At 41.0% G+C, this 20,380-nt stretch overlaps 1 long non-coding RNA gene across 1 annotated transcript; it reads left to right on the top strand.

Moving 5' to 3' along the window:
• Positions 1 to 250: 250 nt before the first annotated feature.
• Positions 251 to 18,813, top strand: LOC117769244. Its single transcript, XR_004615179.1, has 4 exons — positions 251 to 260; positions 16,979 to 16,983; positions 18,018 to 18,022; positions 18,134 to 18,813. It is a non-coding gene; the product is annotated as an uncharacterized LOC117769244 (long non-coding RNA).
• The last annotated feature ends 1,567 nt before the right edge of the window (positions 18,814 to 20,380 follow it).

Genomic DNA, 20,380 nt, shown 5'->3' on the forward strand with positions numbered 1-20,380 from the left:
CTACGTTGCTTTCCAGAAATCTGCATCCCTTGGTCACTCAGGCTAAGAATCAGGTAATGTGATTCTTATTCAGCATCAAAGGTAGCCAGTGGTTCTGAAACTTGACAGTTACAGTTAGGAACATTACTTGTGTTTCTGTCCATAAACTGATCTGGACACACACTATCATTCCTTCATTCACAGTTAGTCCAACTGTAACCAGGGCACTGAGGCGATGTCCACACAGTGGATTTATTTTTAAAACACTTCACTGTTGCTATGTTTAGAACTGGCTTACACACTGCTCCAGAGACACATTTTTGTTTTACTGGGACCACAGACTATATAGAAATGAAGCCAAAAAGGCTGGACATGAGTGCTGCCATCTTGCAACGATGATGTCATTTGGAGCCAGAGCTGCAGTAGGTTGATACACGAGCACAACCAATCACTTCAGTCTCAGATGTCAATCAGAATGTCTCGCCCCAATTTCTGTATCATATAATCATATCAAATAAGTGAATAAAACCAAACTTGATGTGATAAGAACTACCTAAAATGGCATTTTTAGTTTGGCCCATGTGCCAACCACAAAGATGGTGGAGACGGGGTTTTATGAACAATGCTAAAGCAGCCACCAGGTGGCGATCAAGACGCTTTGGCTTCACTTTTGGGGTTTTGTCTTTATTTACAGTCTAAGGTGAGATATGGATATGTTTGGAAACTTTGGTAAGAACCAATCAGAAAATAATGGAGATGTGTCATGTGTCAGTCACAACTCTAACTACGAGCTCTGAAGTCACAGTCAGACACAGTTTCAACAGTTCTGTATCATCATCATCACCATTGCAGAGTGTTGTTCACAGTATATTCTACAAGTCATCAAGCAACTGCAGGGTAGACATTCTGCATCCTGTTTACTGCCGCACTCGCATGACCAGTGTACGTGAATGGATAAGTGTTTAGTGTTTTCAGGTGTGTTGGCATCCACCAAACGTATCTTTGATACCGAGCTGAAATACTCATCTGGCTGTTTTTTAAAACTAAAATGCATTCGTGTGAATATAGCCTGAAAGCTTTGTCTACATCTAAAAAATGAGAGCTACCACAGTTGCTCTCTGCTTGTGCGAATGACTTCAACACTTCACCGACAGTCACTAACGTTTGTTTTTCTTTTTGTTGGTGTTTCCAGCTGTTACACCAAAACACACAAGGTTTAGTTATTGATGGACAGTCCAACTTCTAATCACAGGCAACAGAATCAGATCTAATTCGCACAAATTTGGGGGGGGGGGGAATATGAAAGTTGTCAAGCCCCTCAGAGGCCACAGCTGGTGGCTGTGCCCAGGGGCAGATACATGTGTGGGAAAGAAAAGATTAAAAAGATTTTTCAAAAATAAATAACTAAATAAACATATTATTCATATGCTATAAGAAAAGATTCCCACAAACAGTCCTGTGACACAAATGCATTTATATTTAATATAACTTTACTTTTGCAGCCAAGAAATAATGTATCGGCTCTATCAGGCATCTTCTCCATTATCAGCAGCTCTCACAGGGAGCAGACTGGACTATAATTAAATTAAATTATTTGCCTATTTATCATTCAGACCTGCACATAACGCATACCTGTCATTTTTTTTACCATTAGACTAATATACAACTAATGATTTCTACTGTTTCTAACCCACGGTGAAATAAAATTTGCTTATCAGACTTTAGGAAATGAAATTTGAAAGCAGTTTTTTCTCATAGGCCAGTCGATCTGCTGCACATCTACACTATTTGTCTGGAGACTTCTGGACCACAAAGCTGCAAACTGAACTGATCTTGAATGTTGTTCAGTAGTAGTAAAAACTGAAGCTATTAGCTTGGCTTATAGTTTAGTATGACATAGGTTCCTATAGTTTAACTTAGTATCCTCCAGCTTCACGTATGGTTCAATAAAAATGTGGCTTGGTAAAGACACAGGTTTCTCTTTTACCATGACAAAGGAGTAGCAATTAAAAAACAACAATTCTCAATGGAAGGCCCTTACAAACAATTCTGTCTTGCTCATTTGGGTGTCAGATCAGAAATTATAAGGGTTGTTTTTGAAGGCTATGCCAGTCATGTATTTAGTCATTCAGTGTGGATAAAGTCATGTTAAAGTCAATAAAGAACATTCTTATAGTTCCAGAAGACTGTCCATATGTTGAATCTGAAGAACTATTCATCTTATCGGCTTCCCACTAAGCATGTGTATTGATAAGGACACGAGGAAGTGCAGCAAGACAATGGCATAGATGACTGATTCTCCTCTTTTGAGTTGTGCGTACTGAGCCAAGCTTTACTGAACTTTGAATACGGTGATGAGCTCTGCAGAACAGCAGTGACACAGCTGCAGGGTTCTGTGGACTGAATCCCACACAGATAGTGCTTACTCGCTGCGGCTCAATTAATGCAGGTCACTGTTTTCCAAAAGAAAGTTGCAACCAGCATTACCACAGGCCAAACAAAACAGGCACTGCACTAATTTATTTAAAATGCCTCTACAGTTGGGTTTGGTGAATGGCAACAAGGATTCTGCTGAGAGATCTAATGCTCTTTAATAAACATACATGAACAGAGGCCTTGCATGAATATGATTGGATGATACTAGCTGAGGGGCAAAGGATCAGCCGGTGATTCTGAAGCTGCAACCGGAGCACTGGAGTCATTCTTACTACAGCAGACTAGCATCAAACGTTTCATTGATGCTAATGTTAGTGTGGGCCTTCTGTTGATTCACCATGTTGAAAGGAAAATTAAAATAACCTTACACCCTCAAGGGTAAGTGTATAGACAGTTGAAATGAAAACAAATGCTAAGGTTATTACCTAATTGTACTTTGGCAAACATCTGCCCTGGTTCAGCTTTCATCTACAATACATACTGCATTCGTGTGCACACACAGTTAAACCAAGTGGAAATGCTAATTAAGAATTGATTTGGTTTGCAGACATGTGGTAACATACTGTGCTGCTTGTTTACAAACTGATGCATGTGATCGTCAGAGCAATGGATACACATTTAAATAACAAGTGGAAACACCCACACACATTATAAATACTGTCTGTTTTGTATCATTTCATGATTCACACTGAAATTGTATTTATGTTTAATTCAATTTTCATTGTTAAAAGTATTATTATTATTTTATTGTTTATTATAATGTTTTTCACATCCATGACGGACGTGTGACTAGGCAAATTCATAGTTCCTCCGCTTGGGTCTGCTATGTTCCTTCTTGTGACGTAAATCATCCACCATGTTCGCTAGGTTACTTACGCACCCGAATGCGGACATCTGCGTGCAGCCCAAAATTTGTGACCGTGCTGACTCTACTCTCCGACTGTGCATACCTCCAGTTAGAATATATCCACCTACTGGAATGGAATGAAGGATCGGGTATGCATGCTTGGAACGGCAGACAGACGCAGAACCTCATTTTAGTGTGAATGGAACCGGAACACATGTACTGTGACTAGAGCAAGTATGCAAATCTTACATGAAAGACGGAAGCTTTGGTTAACCCCTAAGAGTGGACACGCTGACTCAATTGCTGGCACAAGTTCATCCCTGCCCACAGAGATCTGAATGGCTCAGTTATTTCTCATGACTGGGTGAGGCTGCTTTTCAGTGAGAATAGCACCAGACAATGAATCGCTGAAAAAGAAAAAAACGGTCTGAGAGGGGTGGAGGTGTTCAGATTTATGGTTTAGATTTACTGTAAAGAACCTGAGGCACATTAATAACAAGCAGCAGCAGCAGTAAGACTGAGTGTAGTTCATCAGGATGTTGAAAGCTCTCTCTGATGGTCTATTTTATGTACACCATCCAAATGCAGAACACATCCTGCCTCCATATCTATCACTCATCAGCATTTCTCCTCCCTGATATTGATTTGACTCCAGAAATTAGAGGCCTTATTTTTTCTTCCTAGTCTTACATACACCTTTCTTGCCTTCCATTATCACAATGCTAACTTGATGCTGCTTCTTCCTTTATGCTTGTACGTGTGTGTGTGTGTGTGTGTGTGTGTGTCTGTTTGTTTTTTCACAGTACTCACCCACTGTCTCTCTTTGTTAATGTGGGTACATTGGTATTCTCGTGCAGAACACAATATGGAAGATGGGATATGTAGCAGGTCATGTCGGCTGCACTTTCATCCTGGTGCCTTTGAACAGATAAAGAGACTCTAATTGCATTTACATAATAAGACTCTAAGTCACACACGCTCACACACAAGAACAGGGAGAATGCACACTCACAGAGGAAGGTTCAAAACATAAGTGTTGAATAACAAGCTCAAAACGATTAGCTGCACATAGCCTCTGCATACTTAAAGTCGCATGTCACTTTTCTGTGTCACTTAATATTATTTGCATCTTGTCAATTCATACCAAATCTAATCCAACATTATATGAACTAACATTTTAGTCCTGTGACCACTTATAATCAGATCTCACTTCCCAGCTCTACCTGCAACAAACACGATCATGAGGACCAAATGCATTGTCTGTGCCCAGTCTGAGTTCATAGATGTGTCCGGTGTCACTGTGTTTGTGTGTCTGAATGTACAGTAGGCACAAGAAAGAGAGGAAAAGAGCAAGTCAAGAGGGTTTGAATGAATCAATGCTTAGCATAGCTCAACTGGGAAGAATGATGTTACCATTAAAAAAATATATATATATGAATATGTTGTTGTCAGTGTTGACATTGTACCTTGGGCAACAAACAAATCAATGTATGGGCATTATAAAATATGTTAAATACATTGTTAAACTGTAGCAGTTCAGTGATGCCAGCTGAGTAGGCGGTCCTTCATATGTGGCCCACGACAGAGTTGCGATCACACAGTGAAAAGAATGTGGCCACATGTGTCCTAGATCACCTCGGAATGTGTCTTTTGTGATCGGGTCTCAGGATACATTCAGGACTCATTTGGTGTTGGTAGTAGATCATGATCATGGTGGCAGCTGATCATGGACTATGATTACACGACTGCTTGATATACAGTACAACATGCCTACTCACATATTCTACCATTACTGGTAATAACATCCACAATCCATTTAATTGTCATTGCTGCTCCCTGTTAATTGGGGTTTTATTTGGTAGTTTTTCCGTATCAGTATAGTATATCAGTATAATGATGGTTTCTGTACTTTACTCAATGCAAACACTGAATCATAGCCAGCCTTGTTTCTCTACCTACTGTAACCTCATTTCATAAAACCACACCACTCCTCAAAAAGGTCAACAAGTAGCATGCACAACTGTTGCCAAAGATAACATACCATGTGTGTATTTGGCACAGCACAGCAGCCAAATTGAGAATTACACACTATATGTTTTGTTCTGCTAGCTTTTTCTCCCTCTCTGAGCGATTTGCAGCGGTAATGTTAGGCTATTGTTCAGTCAATCTTAATGAAAGGTCAGTGTAAATTAATTGGGAGGAAGTGTGTGTTGGATTTATTGAAATGTGCACCTTTGTGTAGCCTAACAACGTTGTTCAGTGACCAGCAAGGTCTCCACAAAATACAGGTTTGTCCCCAGAACAATGGCTGGTGCATATGCACAGAGGATGAAAATGCAGAAATATGTCAACATGTCAGTCAGTTGTAATAGAATAAAAAAAATAATGATCAGGACATGGATGAGTGATTTACTGTATAACGATTAAAGATAATTTCAAAGGAAAAGCATATGCAATTATTCTGTAAGTGTTTGTTTCGATGGGGGTTTCCATTGGACATTTTGGAGACAAAAAAGGATCTGACTGAGTAATAGGTCCAGAGCTGGCATCAGGCCTTGGTTAGCCTATCTTAGCATAATGAAGAGATTTTTTTTTATGAGTTAGTGGATTAATGAGGAATCATGTGCCTTTTTAAGGCTTTCTGCTGTTGATTCGTGCGAGTGGTGGTCAGTGATATTATGTGTTTTATATAGGGCCACTCAATCGTGGGGTGTAACGGTATCATATAGAGTCATATAGTATTGTATCTAATCTTATCATCATCATCATTTTCATTTCACTCTTACAAAGAAAGTGCATATCACATAATGCAGCCTTCAAAGGAAATAAATGAAGCTTAGACCAGACTAATGCACTTGCCTCCAGACAGAGCTGAAAGGCTGATGAAATAGTTTGATGTTTGTAAAAAGATATGTCATTATGATCACTGTCACCATGTTGCAACCTCATGAAACACTATGGGAAACGTTGTGTAGATGTGTTAGGCAGCTCTTCCCTCTCTGTAGATGGAGCATGTGTAAGCTTCAATGCTCGTATTTGCACTGATGGTGACCCGAGGGGTTCAAATATCTGGGACCAGATGCAATAAAAACACACAGTGTTCTCCACACGTACACAACAATCAAACATGCAGCATTAGTTTTTAAGGTTATAGCCTAAGCCTTGTTTACTAAGCCTGTATGAATTGTACAGTCACACGAACTTCCATGATAATTCAGCACACTTTTAAACTTTAGTTAATCGCTTTTATTGCTCAATTTCATTATTCGTTTTAATCTGGTCTGCCTTTTCCCTCTTTCTTTAACGTCTTCCTTTGCCTTTATGGTCTTTTCATTTTATCATTGTGTTGTGAAGCACCTCGTAAAATCCGCTTCCATGCGGGTGCTATAAACGATATCATTATTTCTGACATTTGCAGCTGATGATTGGGATATCACTCCACATGATGTGTTACAGGTACATGTGAGATGAATTCATGACACAGTGGTGCTGTAAATAACCACAACAGTGTGTAATGGGTGTGTGTGAGGAGGACGGCTGCTGTGCCTTGTTGGCGCATCTTCAATGAAACTGCACTTTTCCCTTAACATTAGGACATCCACATCCATTAATGACTTCTTAAGGGACTTTCTTGACAATGATATACAACAGTAACAGAGTTCTGCTCTCCAACAAGTCCCAACAAAAAATAGTTTTAGGTCTGTTTCTGTTGTAAATCAATCAATCAAATTTTATTTGTATAGCCCATATTCACAAATCACAATTATGTCTCATAGGGCTTTAACAAGGTGTGACATCCTCTTTTCTTACCACTCAAGAGGAGTAGGAAAACTACCAAAATAAAACTAATAACCCCCCCTGTTAATACAGGGGGAAAAAACATAGAAACCTCAGAGAGAGCCACATGTGAGGGATCCCTCTCCCAGGACTAACTAAAGAGCAATAGATGGTGTGTGTAACTGAGAACATCATCAAAATTGCAATATTTATAAGAAAATGTCTGATAGAAATGAAGGAAGCAACAATGGCAATTGGAATATAGTAGTTATTGTCAGTAATGAATATGTAAGTAGGCATATTGTATATCAAGCAGTCTTGTTGTAATGATTGTCCATAATCAGCTGCCACCACAATCAGGATCCACCATCACGAAGCTTTGAACTCTGGCAGGGTTAGGATTTGTATATTCAATTTATCCTTTTTTCTGTGCTTTAATTTACATGTGTGCGAACTAGATATGCACAAAATGGTAAAATAAAGAAAAACATGTTTAGCCCGTGTGTAGCAGTAGCCTTACAAGCTAACAGTCAACAACAAATTGCTCAGAGTTGATGTCTACATCTAGTTGATGTTTCTTGTCCCCTACTTGTCCTGTCTGTATGCTCTATGTGTGTGACTCCCTGGTTACCTGCTCCCACCAGATCCTCTGCATGCCTGAATCTCAATGTCATCAGCAAACCAACACTCGCCAGCATCAAAAGCCCCATCCTTCCTTCCAGTGGTTGCCAGATTGCCGCATCACTCAGTATGGAAACATTACAGCCAACTCGCCTGTTTGACGTTTTTCGCCTGCCAGATTGTCGGCTCTGTTTTGATTCCTACCTGTGCTTCAGGTTCATTTGCCTGCCTCCTGCCATAATCTGCCAGGTCCAGCCTGGTCTCCGTGTGCCTGCCTTGTTAAGTGAAAAACATTTTTTGGAGTCTGCCTGATCCGTTCTCCAACAGACCTGCTGCCTCTGCTCTGCCTGTTTGCCCCTGCCTGGAATCCAACTCTGCACTCCAGCCAATCCAATTTGAACTTTTTATGATAAATACCTAAAAACTTTGCCCTTGGGAGGGTCTGTGTGTTCAGTCCCTAAAAAGTCAATCTTACAACACAAATGAATTAAAGAAAGAACTTGGGAATGATTCAGAGAGGACCCTTGTGACATCAGCTAAATCCCCCACTGGGCTACAGTGAAGAGATTGCAATGCCATTTTGGCATCCAGTACATGGCATGCATGAGGAAACATAATCACAGGTTTTGTTTCATGTAGTTCTCTAATGTGGAAGCATAAGTTACATTCAGCCGGGTTAGGTCATAAATACAAGGACTTGGACAAGGTTCAGATCACAGGCCCCAGCAAATGTCTGTTCAACATGTTGTGAATACTATGCAGAGTCTGTATATCCTGTTTTTGTGTGTACATGTTTTTTTATTTTGAACATGCTCTGTTTTTATGCATATGGCACCTACATTTTCTTAACTTTAATTTATTTTAACACTGACGGTTAATGTTCGGCAACTGCAACTCATTTAGTTGGCAGCGAGTTTGTTTTTCTCACTGCTTCCTCCAACATACCATTCAAACCTACATCACACTTTCACAGTACAAGTCTGTAGCACCCATCTGTGGCACTCAGCACAGATGGTGAAAGGTGACAATTTGGACATTTTGAATCGTGTAGAAACTCTCATATTCATCTCCCGATCCAGACGGGAAAGAAGAGAACATTTGCTGGTAATCTCTTATCATAGTGCGACACCAGCGGGGGGGCATTCTTCAGTTCACATAACCGCCGTGTGAATCTAGAGCACAACCTTCTCTCAATAACAAGCATTCAATACATTCAAAGGAAGCTTCACTCTGAGCATTCTATGGCTCACATGCTTGTAGTTCCATGGAGATGCATGGTAATTGCTCCAGTTATGTGCAATTAGTTGAGTGTATCTTTGACTCACACTCCGATACGCGTTCATTATCACTTTCCCCGCAGAACAGCCATTTCTACTCGACTGTAAATGATAAACAGTAAGGTATCTGACACTGTGACACCTCACTGATGGCTGCCTAACCCTGTGAGAATTCTTTGTCAAAATAATACCACATTTGGTATTGGCATAAAAAAGTGAAATATGTTATTGATGATTTGCAGGTATGTCTCCTTTCTCCCTTCCCCTCGTTCTCTTTTATCCCCGTGATTTCAGGTTGAGGGAGAGCTCCAATATTTTAAGCATGTTAACCTATTAAATGATTGATTACCGCATTTAAGTGTGTTTCATTTTTAATCACCGCTCCAATGATGTATTTAATGGGCCCCGAGTTGATGAAGATGCCTGTTAAATAAGGTGGGAGTTTAGAAGGAGGGAGGGTTAGGTCCATAAGTGGCACTTCACCCCCCTTCTACTCTTAACGTATCAGATTTATGTTTTCCATGAAAAAGATTGAGTTTCTTGATGAATATTTGTGTATTATTCTATATCCAGCCTTTGTCGCGCTTTACAGAACTCCAAGAAAAGGTTCCTTATGGAGGGGTCATTATTCAACAGCCATTTAACCTATTGACAAGTCTATTTTTTACCATTCCATTCATAAAAGTAAAGAAATGCATCTGCACAAAATGTTTTTTGATGTACTTTTGATTCATTTTACTAACAAATACATTTTAATATTGGGAGACCAATCCAAAGTGTCAGTGTAATGTAGCAACAATTGCACTCAGCATTAGATCCATTGGTATCATTTATTCACATTGCTGTGTCTTCAGCGTTTGAAGGTTGAAGTCAATTGAATGTGACCATTACATAGACTTTCAGGGCTGCGACTCACCAAAATGAACAGGAGCCGAGGCACTGCACCTGACTCTGTCCTCCTCGCACGCCCACACACACACACACACGCACACACACACTGTGTGGACACACATACACACAGTCCTTGGTGGATAAAGGGGAGAGGAGAGCCTAATGGTGCATTGCAGGTGTGGTTTCAACAATCCATTTGTCAGGAGAGGCATTCAATTAGTGCTGGTAGCCACTGGGCCTACATGACCGTCTGCACGCGTACATGTGTGAGCATGTGTGTGTATTGTGTCATGGACATTTGGTGAACACAATACTCACTTGTCTTTATGGTATATTGTTTTTGTACATAAGCAGGGGGCTCAGCAGGGTACTTCATGTCTCTCTTAAAATGAAAACTTTTCAGTGAAATTCTGAAATGTTATAAAAAATGACACCTCAGTGAATGTGGCCATCAGCTACCATTATGTAAATATATACATTTTTGGTTGATATAACGTCTCATATTTTGTTAAAGTAAACCAAACATCACTGGCAAACTTTGATAGATTTTGTGAATGTCGTGAGGCAAAAGGCTTTTCCACCAACTAGAAGTGGATGATGTATGGAGGCTAATATTGAAAGAAGGATATTGACATGTTTTTGCTTCATATCCCCTTAGAACACAGGTAGTTTCTATCTCATCTAAAACATCCAGATCATAATTCTAGAGCATGATTCACCTTTAAATGTCTATACTGTAAAATGCAAACCATAAAACTGTATTTACATTTACCTTGATCCGTCACTGCCATTTCTGTACAGTTTCTTTACATGTGCATTGAGAGTGTGGATGCGTGTATCAGTGGGTGGCAGCCAGAGAAGCTTTTTTGTTTGTTTGTTTGTTTGTTTGTATTTTTAATATCGGACACAGAAGCAGTTAAGTCAAGGTACAGAAATGTCGGTTCAAGAAACCTGCCTGTTGTGCTTTAAATCAGACCCAGTTGTTCTTTTCAGTAAATCATTTAAGAATTCTATGAAATATTTGAACCTTTCTTCAATTATCTGCATAAGTTTCTCATGCGCATTTTCAATATGCACATACACACTGGGGGAGAAAAACGAACCAGTGCATCTCTGTTTTCTCTTCTAATGACGAGTGAAAGGCTCTCAATGTCTCTCTCTCTCTGTGTTTCCATCTCAGCAACATGCTCTTATTCTCTGCATCATCCTTCCATGTCCGGCTCAGTAAACAACTTTTATTGGCATGGGTCTTTTCACCATAAACAACCTTCCCAGAAGCACTTGAAATTGAAATACAGTAGTAGATTTAAAAAGCACACACACACACACACACACACACACACACACACACACACACACACACACACCAAACTTCAGGGCCCGTCTTTTTGGCAGAAAAGAAACTGAGCGAGCAGGGAGGAGGAGGGATAGAGGGAAAGTCTGCTGTGTCTGTCCCTGTCCGATTCAGCTGAGAAGATTTTAATGAGCATTGGGTGAAGGCCTCCTTAACATGAGGAGGGGGTGAGACAATGAGGAAGGAAGGAAGAAGGAAGGGAGGCCGGGAGGAAAGAAGGAAGGAGAACACTGTGGAGGCTTTAAAAAGTTAGGAAGTATTTTAATTGAAGATGAGAGAGATTGGTCAAGCAGAGATGGCACGATGGGGAGGAGGAGAGAGCATCAGGAGATGGAGACAGTTTCTGACTTTTCTCATCCACGTAGACAGAATACACTTAAGTACACTAAACTAAAGACACTCGAAAAATAAGTGTATTGTATATAAGTGATGTAACTACTCTATTTGCGAGAGCATTTATTTTAACTTAATTTGATGTAACTGATGCAGTGGCTGCTCTAAACCTTCCTGTTTGGAATGGACACTTTGCTTGGTCTGTGTTATTGCTCCGGAGCTACTTCAGAATGGTTCTTTGACGTTTGTGAGTCCTCCTCAAACAGTTCTACAATATACACTCACTTTTTTATTGTTTGTGTACTGGAAGTTGTGTTTTCATCCTACCTGGTTTATCTGCAATTAAAGGGCCCATATTGTGTAAAATACATTTTCTGGGCTTTTACTATCCGTAATGACTTGAAGGGGGTCAGTAGGGACCCTCAAAGTATGAAAACAGTCACTCCGCGGACTTTTTCACTCAGTCCATTCTAAGTAATATGTTATCTTACTTAGGATACTTCCTCCCCCGTATGAGTCATGTAGGTTTGCACTCGTCTCTCAGCCCCACCCAGCCGGTACCAGTCCAGGCTCCAAACCCACCACCCCGCTCCCCCTCACCTCCACACCGAACGCGACACCAAGCAGACTTGTTGCTGAGCTAGCAGCTTGTTAGCTACCACAGGCTAACCACAACAAACAACTCTAAAGAAACACTGCAGCGTGGAGGGATGCAAGGAAGAGAATGTGTCTGCACATTCCTCTTAAGAATGTTGCTGTTCGAGACCAGCGGTTACGCTTTATTACTTCTGACGTGCCGTGTGGCTGTGCTCAGTACGGAGTATAGTCTACATTACTCCGTATTGAAACTCCGTTGTGAAACTCCGTACTGTAACTCGGGACGTTACTCCTACATTGGTCGACTGTCCTGCTAAAACTTGAACAAACATGAGGAATGTGTAACTTACTGTTCAGAAACATCCTGTTGTAACCGAATGTAAATATGTGGCTGGTTTCCTATAGCGGTATCCAAATATAATGTGACTTTCAGCTGTGTTTACCAGAGAGAGTGAATGCTCCAGAATGAGACCGGTGATAGGCCTGGTCGTGTGTCACTCAAATTGCAGCCTTTTCTGTCTGCAGCTCCAGAGAGGGGCAGAAGAGAGGACATGGAAATACACATTGCAGCAGTTTTTACGACTTTAATGATATATCATCTTAGGGGACCAATACCTCAAATTAAATCCCAGAAAGGTGTAAAATATGGGGCCTTTAAGATGTTATAGTTGACGTTCATAAAATAAAACAGAATTTGCTTTATTAATGTTGATGTGTGTGGTTTATATATGAGCTTGAATGGTTTACTTAACTGCTTTTATGGTTTTTACAGTGCATGTCAGCTGTTCCAGAGGTCTGATAAACAATTATCACAATCTTCAGGGACAAGTTCACAACCTTTAAAAATAAAGCTCTCTAATTCTACTCAAAATGAAGCATTGCAGCAACAGAACGAACGTGCAATTACATTGAAGACAAATTGCCAAACAGCTTAAGGCACATTGCCTCACCCCCACTGACTGCCACACCTTATTTATGACTCTTAACTAACCAGAATGATGCACATGCAGACATGTGTGGTTATTCTCCTGTAATTTGCATGTGCTTAAATAGAAGTAAACCAAGCTCAGGCACCTCTCAAATCAGCAGTTACAGATTCATCAACACACTTAAACAGCAGTTTCTCACAGATAATTGCTACTATGTCACTCACTTGAACATTTTTTTTGTGCCAATGCTGACATGCATAACAGTTACACCTGGTGTCAACACTACTCTGGAGTTTTTGAGCCCCTTCAACAGAAACTTTTGAAAAATGCTTCCTTTTTAGTTTGCAAACTCTGTTTGCATGAAGACTTCCTGATTGGGTCAAATCAATCAACTTCCAGAGCTGCAAAATGTTTCCAACACTCACTGTCACTAACAGTTCCACATAGCCATCAGCCATCAGTCCAAGAAATCCCTGCTTTTACTTTGCACCGTTGCTGTTCCCTGTTAGTGGGATATTCTGCAACTGAGCAACCAACAGCAAACAGACAATCTACTTCCTGTTTACACCAGCAGGCACATGCCCAGTGTAAATAAATGATCATGTGATATGCATTTATAATATTTTAAAGTGTTATAAAAGAACTTCATATTTACTTACTTCGTTCAGGAGTGAATGAAACTCCTGTACCACAGCAGTCACGTTGATATATTTCTACTTTCCATTCTCTGTATTTACCTCCTCTCCTCCGCACTCCTCAGGAAGTTTTGAAAGTTTGTCTCTTGCAAAAAAAATGTATGCTTGTTCTGAATAAGTACAGCTGTGTGCCGTTCCAATGATTTCCGCCTGCTCATCACCCGAGCGCCCCGTGCTGCCACCACCTGTGATCACCATCTATTCAGAGATGAGCCGCGCTGTCCCGCCCCTTCGCCGGCTCTCGCCTTTTCACTGACATGTCCTGTTTTCCTCCCTTTCCTCCCTCTCCTCCCCTTTCCTCCTCATCCGGCATTCAGATGTACAGCCAGTGTATACGTAACTCACGTCTTGCGGATGACTAGGCTCGCAGCAATCCTGACACCACATTGTGCCGAATGAATAGGGAAATATAGGGCAGTGGAGGAGCTGGAGCATTCATCCAGGGGCTTTCATCCTGTCACAGTGAGCACACGTGCAGAGAGATGACTTTATCTTCTGCAGAAAGTGCACAACGCTGATCAACTTTAGATGAATAACCCTTGGTGGATGTGGTTGGGTAAAGGAAGGAACAAAAAAGCAGAGGGTGGAAATTCAACATGTTGGTAGCTGGCAAAGCATTGAGAAGGCATGTCTAGAGGAAATTGGTGTTGGAGCTGCTACGCCTGCGATTTCTCATCCTTATCATTCCTTGGTTTTCTGCCCTTGTGAACACACACATGCACAGAGCAGAGGTAAACACGACAGAGTCATAAAGAAGGAAAATTAATGTTTACATGATAAAAAAAAAAGTTTCCACAGTCTACAAGTAGTTCACGATAAGACCACAGCTCTGTTGGAGCTGAGAGACCACTCTGCTTTCAATGTTACGACACACACACACACACACACACACACACACACACACACACACACACACACACACACACACATGCATGAACTCACACACAAGAACTCAGTGACCCCTCAACCTTAATCATACCGCCAAATCCCAAAACACACACACCAGTGCGGTCAATCCCCGTTTTAACAAACTTATACAGCCTCAGGGGCTCCAAACCCAATTAGCAAGGAATGTGGGTTGCATATGGTGTAATGTGGCACTGTGTCACTGTCAGTTGTGTTAGTGCTTGACAAACACACCAAACCGGCCAACAGACCGTCAGTTTGAGAAAATACTCCACACCTCAGAGAAGAAAAGAGGAGGTGGATCTGTCAAAACCGGTGTTTTTTATTCTACAGCTTTCATGGCTTTTTCCTGTATTTTCATCAGAAGTTTCTCCATTGGGACTCAGCAATGTTTGCACTTGTGTTGGTCAACACATTGACCCATCTAGTATATTCCATGATTGTAGAAAAGCTTTGAGTTTGGACTTTTAATCAGACAATGCAAGACTCACATTAGGTAATTTTCTCATATTTTACAGACCAAGCAATTCATCTATGAAAAGAAATATATGTTTACAAATGACTAACAGACTGTTAGTGCTCTTATATATATGTTTATATGTTCATTATATGTATTTATGACTTTCATGTACTCCTATGATGTGTGTGGGTTGTGTGTTTGTTGTGACTACTGTTTGCAAACCTAATTGCCCCTTGGGGACGATAAAGACGAACCCCTTATTTCTACATACCACATCTACTTCCTTAACATGTGGTGAAATATTGAACTTGTTGCTTAGTTACATTTACTGCTGGAGTTTCCAGCTAGTTTGCATATTAAGATTTTACAGACACAGCATATGATCAGATTTTGAATCATTATACACTGTTTGAAGTGGGGCTTGTCACGGGGCTCTCTTAAAAACTACTCAAAAAGATGTGAAAACACAGGTGTAGTCGGAAAATTGTGGTGGTTTCAATTTAGTAACAGCCGGCCTCCCAAAGTGCGCTTGGACATTTTTACAAGAAAATAAAAACAAATACAATTAATCAAAAACAGTATTTTTTTTGGGGGTAAAAATAAATACAGGTGTTTACAAAAAACACCAATCAGCGTTCTTCCCTAACTCCCACATCAGCTCTGACGTTACCTCCTCTGTAACCAGACTCAGACTCAGACTCCCGGCAAGGGCTTGAAGCTGCCATTTTATACATTAAGCCCCTCCCACTGGGCTTAATTACCAAATTATACAATATTATGGGAAAACAATGACTTCTTTATATTTCAGAAATAGCTCATCTTTAAACAAATCAAATGAATTTTGCGAACAAGAGGCATTCACTATAAAGGGTACAACTATAACTAATTATCATAAAAAAAAAATACACAGCAGGAAACTATTTAAATGGTGAGGAAGTTATGCCCATGTTCAATCCCTCAAACTTCCTGCACCGACAGCGAGACAAACGCGCAGCGTCCCCAAACCGCTGGTAAGTCGCTGTGTGGGTATGTGCATGTGTGTGTAACCAAATGCGGAGCTGACGAGTGTGCACCCTCGGTCGCACCTTGGCTAAACGGAGTAAATGACTGGTAAATTGCGATAAACTAGGCACTGAAACAGGAAGTGTGAGAATGATTGTCGGCGTGTGTGTGTGGGTGTGTATCAGTGTGTGGGTGGACCGTCGGCTTCAGTGACAGAGCTGCCCTGTCACACGGCTTTATGTAAAATAATTGAAATGATCTTCACTGGATACAACAACATACTTACGTGGACTTTCACTTCTCCTGGAGTTTGGCCATTTGGTGGTATAAGTACTTCTACATAAGGATCTGAACGCTTCTTCCACTGCTGCTCATTACCATCAACTCAAGTTCCCAAAGCCACCTCCCAGACAAAATGTAAACCAGGAGAGGACAGGGAGAGCGAGCCGACTGTTTTCTTCTCTTTCTCTCTCCCTGTGAAAGACTGGGCTGAGAAGTATGAGGCTCAGCAGCTAGTCAGAAAGCGTAAAGCAGCAGAGGGGAAGGCACGCAACAAAAGAAGAGAGGCAGAGTTGAAATGACAACCCCTGAGGATGTGCCTCAGCTCGCTCTACCGTGGAGAATAGCAGGGATTGAGTGTTGTAGTCGAGGTTTAGAGACTCTGTTGGGGGCTGAGAGGGGTAAGTCAGGCTCCTGTGCCGCACTAGGTAATTTCTGTGATGGTCTGAATTAGAAATAATTTGACCAAAAAAATCTCTTTGAAGTTGCCTGTGGTGTAATGAGATGGGCTGCAGTTCACCTCAGCGTTCGTCCGTTCGTTCTGAGCAGACATTACAGTGTTAACCTCATGCATTTGATGGATATTATATGTAAGCACTGGTTCAAAGGCACTCCAGTAAGAGATGAACTTGCAACGGCCAATGCTGGAGTAGCAGAGCAGCAGAAATCCCATTCAGTAAAAACATTCATTCAATTCCACTACTAGGCAGTGTGTCAAGTCGTTAAATGAAAAGTCCATCGAAAATCAAGAGTTTAACAAACTTTGCTGATTCTACTAGTTTTTCTCAGTTCAGTTCAAATAAGCATAAGAATATATTTCTAATCTCCATCCATTCAAAAAAAGTAAGTTTCCCTGAGGCTATAAAGTCATTGTATTGATAAAAACAGAACTTGACAAAGCCAAGTTCAAATAGACGTAGTGAATAAATGATGGCAAACATGAAGCATGTGACTTAAATGTCACACGAGCCTCCACTGAAGAGATCAAAACATCAGATCTGTATGAAGCAATGAAAAGAGTGTAACCTTCTTCACATTAATAAATGAATACCACTTTTCCCTCATGTTTTCCACATGGCTTTCCATCATCCAGTGTTTTTTTTCTTTTTTACTATGTCATTGTCTGCAATGGTTTTTACTTCAAACATTCACATCTCTACAGCAGTGTGTTTAATACGCATCGATTTGTGGATTTGTACAAAAAGCGGACAACGCATCATGGGTATTGTTGATTCAGTACCAGTTCTGGTACCAGGAATTTGGTACCTGGACCCGACAATACTTTCCCTCAGTACTTTGCTCTCTCTGTAAGACTAGATATAATAATTTCACCTCCAGGAGTAAAATCTGTATTGAATAAAGATTAGATTAGATTAGATTCAACTTTATTGTCATTGCACAGAGTACAAGTACTGAGACAACGAAATGCAGTTTAGCATCTAACCAGAAGTGCAACAAAAAGGCAGTAAAAGTGCAGAGTATGTGCATATGTAAAGTGGAATATGTAAATAAATAAAATATGTACAATAAGAAATAGATATGGAATATGAACAGTATTGATACAAGACTAGCAGCAATAGAAGTAGGTAGTGTAGATATGATAAGTATATATAAAGTGCAGGTGTAAGTATAAGTGGTGGTAGTAAGTGAGATAAAAATGAGAAATGAAGTGAATGAGGTAGTAGTAATATTATATACAGAGTAAGTTAAAAGGTATGGTATGATATAATTACGATGAATACACTATGAGCAGAGTTCAGCAGGTTGACAGCTGCAGGGAAGAAGCTGTTCCTGAACCTGCTGGTCCGGGAACGGAGGACCTTGTAGCGCCTCCCAGAGGGGAGGAGGGCAAACAGTCTGTGGCTGGGGTGTGAGCTGTCCTTGACGATGCTGTGCGCCCTCCGCAGACATCTCTTGCTCTGGACAGCCTCAATGGTGGGGAGTGAGGAACCGGTGATGCGTTGGGCAGTTTTCACCACCCTCTGCAGTGTTTTCCGGTCCGCAACAGAGCAGCTGCCATACCACACTGAGATGCAGTTGGTGAGGATGCTCTCGATGGTGCAGCAGTAGAAATTTACCAGAATCTGAGGGGACAGATGGGCCTTCTTCAGTCTCCTCAGGAAGAAGAGACGCTGGTGTGCCTTTCTTGACCAGGGTTGAGGTGTTGAGGGTCCAAGAGAGGTCCTCAGAGATGTGGACACCCAGGAACTTGAAGCTGGCGACACGCTCAACCTCCGTCCCGTTGATATGGATGGGGGTGTGTGTGCCACCTTTCTTCCTGAAGTCCACAGTGAGCTCTTTGGTCTTCTTGGAGTTGAGAGCCAGGTTGTTGTCATCGCACCACTCCGCCAGGTGCTGGACCTCTTCTCTGTAGGCCGACTCATCGTTGTCGCTGATGAGGCCAATCACCGTTGTGTCGTCTGCAAACTTAACAATGGTATTAGAACCATGTACAGGTGTGCAGTCGTAGGTGAAGATGGAGTAGAGGAGAGGACTCAGCACACAGCCCTGTGGCAGATAGAGTAGGTGGCAGTACATGCACCTTAAAGTTGTTTTCGACACTCCAGTAAACCGAGAGAGGAAGCAAATGCTAACCAAAGTACAAGCTAACTCACAGTGAACAAGAACCCTTCCTGCCCTATCATTCTGTCGATGCTTCATGTAAAGTTTTGTCGTCCATGGAGGGTTTACCTTCCTTGGCGCTGGATGCAGGCTTGCAGTTGATGTTAACTGATTAGGCTTCCAGGCTATCAAATATGGCACACTGTTCAGCTTTTAGATAGATTTTGTGTTTGGGCAGGTGTCTCTGGTTAAATGTGCTGGCATGGGCAGGCTCACATTTCATATTAAAGTACTGCAGACAGCATTGGCTCCGTCAACTTTTGAAAAGTGTAATCACACTTTCAGCTCTCCAATGCCTCCAATTACCGACACCATAGCCTGATGCACACAGTCCAAGAAACATAGCGTCACTTGTTATCCCGATATTCTACACAAAAATAAATGCATAGGCCACTTGCTAATAGGCTCTATATAGATTGTGCTTGCTCTTACCGACTGATTTAACATGAGCCCAGCTCGGTACCTAACCCTAATAAATTGATCATGCTTAACTTAACTTGACTCTCTTCCCTTTCGACATACTGTGTTGCTGGTTCAACCTGTTCAGTATAAAACAAGCCTTCATAAGCACCGTCTATAAGACAACTCTGCATACTTTTACACCTAGCTGTATTTGCAACAGAGTCATCACATCATGATAATTTCTGAGGCTTGCACAGTCTTTTAATAAGCTTTTAATGAGGAGGTAATGTGGTGTGGATCACAGCTGAGCTGACACTGAGCTCCGTCACCAGTGAGGAGCTCCACTGATAAAAGCCACTAATTCTGTCAGCGACAGATGATTCATTAAATTCTGTTACTGATCATATACTGAACATCTCTAATAGACACCTTCAGGCTTGAAAGTTACCACTGAAACATTTGTAGCTTGGTCCTACACAGACGATTCAGCTGCAGTCAGCTTGGAGTGACGGCAGTTCAAATAAATTCTAATGAAGACACAGAGTCGAGGCAAAGATAGAACATGTGAAATCATCAACACAATCTTCTTGAATCACTCCCTCAGCTTCAATGCTTTTCTGAACTCTACTTGTACCTCAGTATTTGATTGGCAAACGACAGATTTTCGGTTGGAGTGTGTTTTAAGTAATCCAAGACGTAAGCTTTATTCAAACTCACTGTATCAAAGATATATGAGATTTCTAAAGCTATATAGTTAATTTGGTGGAACAGCAGACTTTCATGTAGGAATCTTGCACCAGAAATTGGTAATTATAATTTTTATAATTTGCCTTTATGATAAGTAGTAAAGCGCAACCTAATCACAACATTAGCTGAAATGTCTTTTGAACATATATTCAAAAACTGCATTTTATTTACATTCATAAGTAAAGAAGAAGAACATGTAATTTGTTTTTGTGTATTTGATATAGTT

The sequence above is a fragment of the Hippoglossus hippoglossus genome, chromosome 10 (assembly GCF_009819705.1).
Source record: "Hippoglossus hippoglossus isolate fHipHip1 chromosome 10, fHipHip1.pri, whole genome shotgun sequence".
NCBI classification, from domain to species: Eukaryota; Metazoa; Chordata; class Actinopteri; order Pleuronectiformes; family Pleuronectidae; genus Hippoglossus; species Hippoglossus hippoglossus.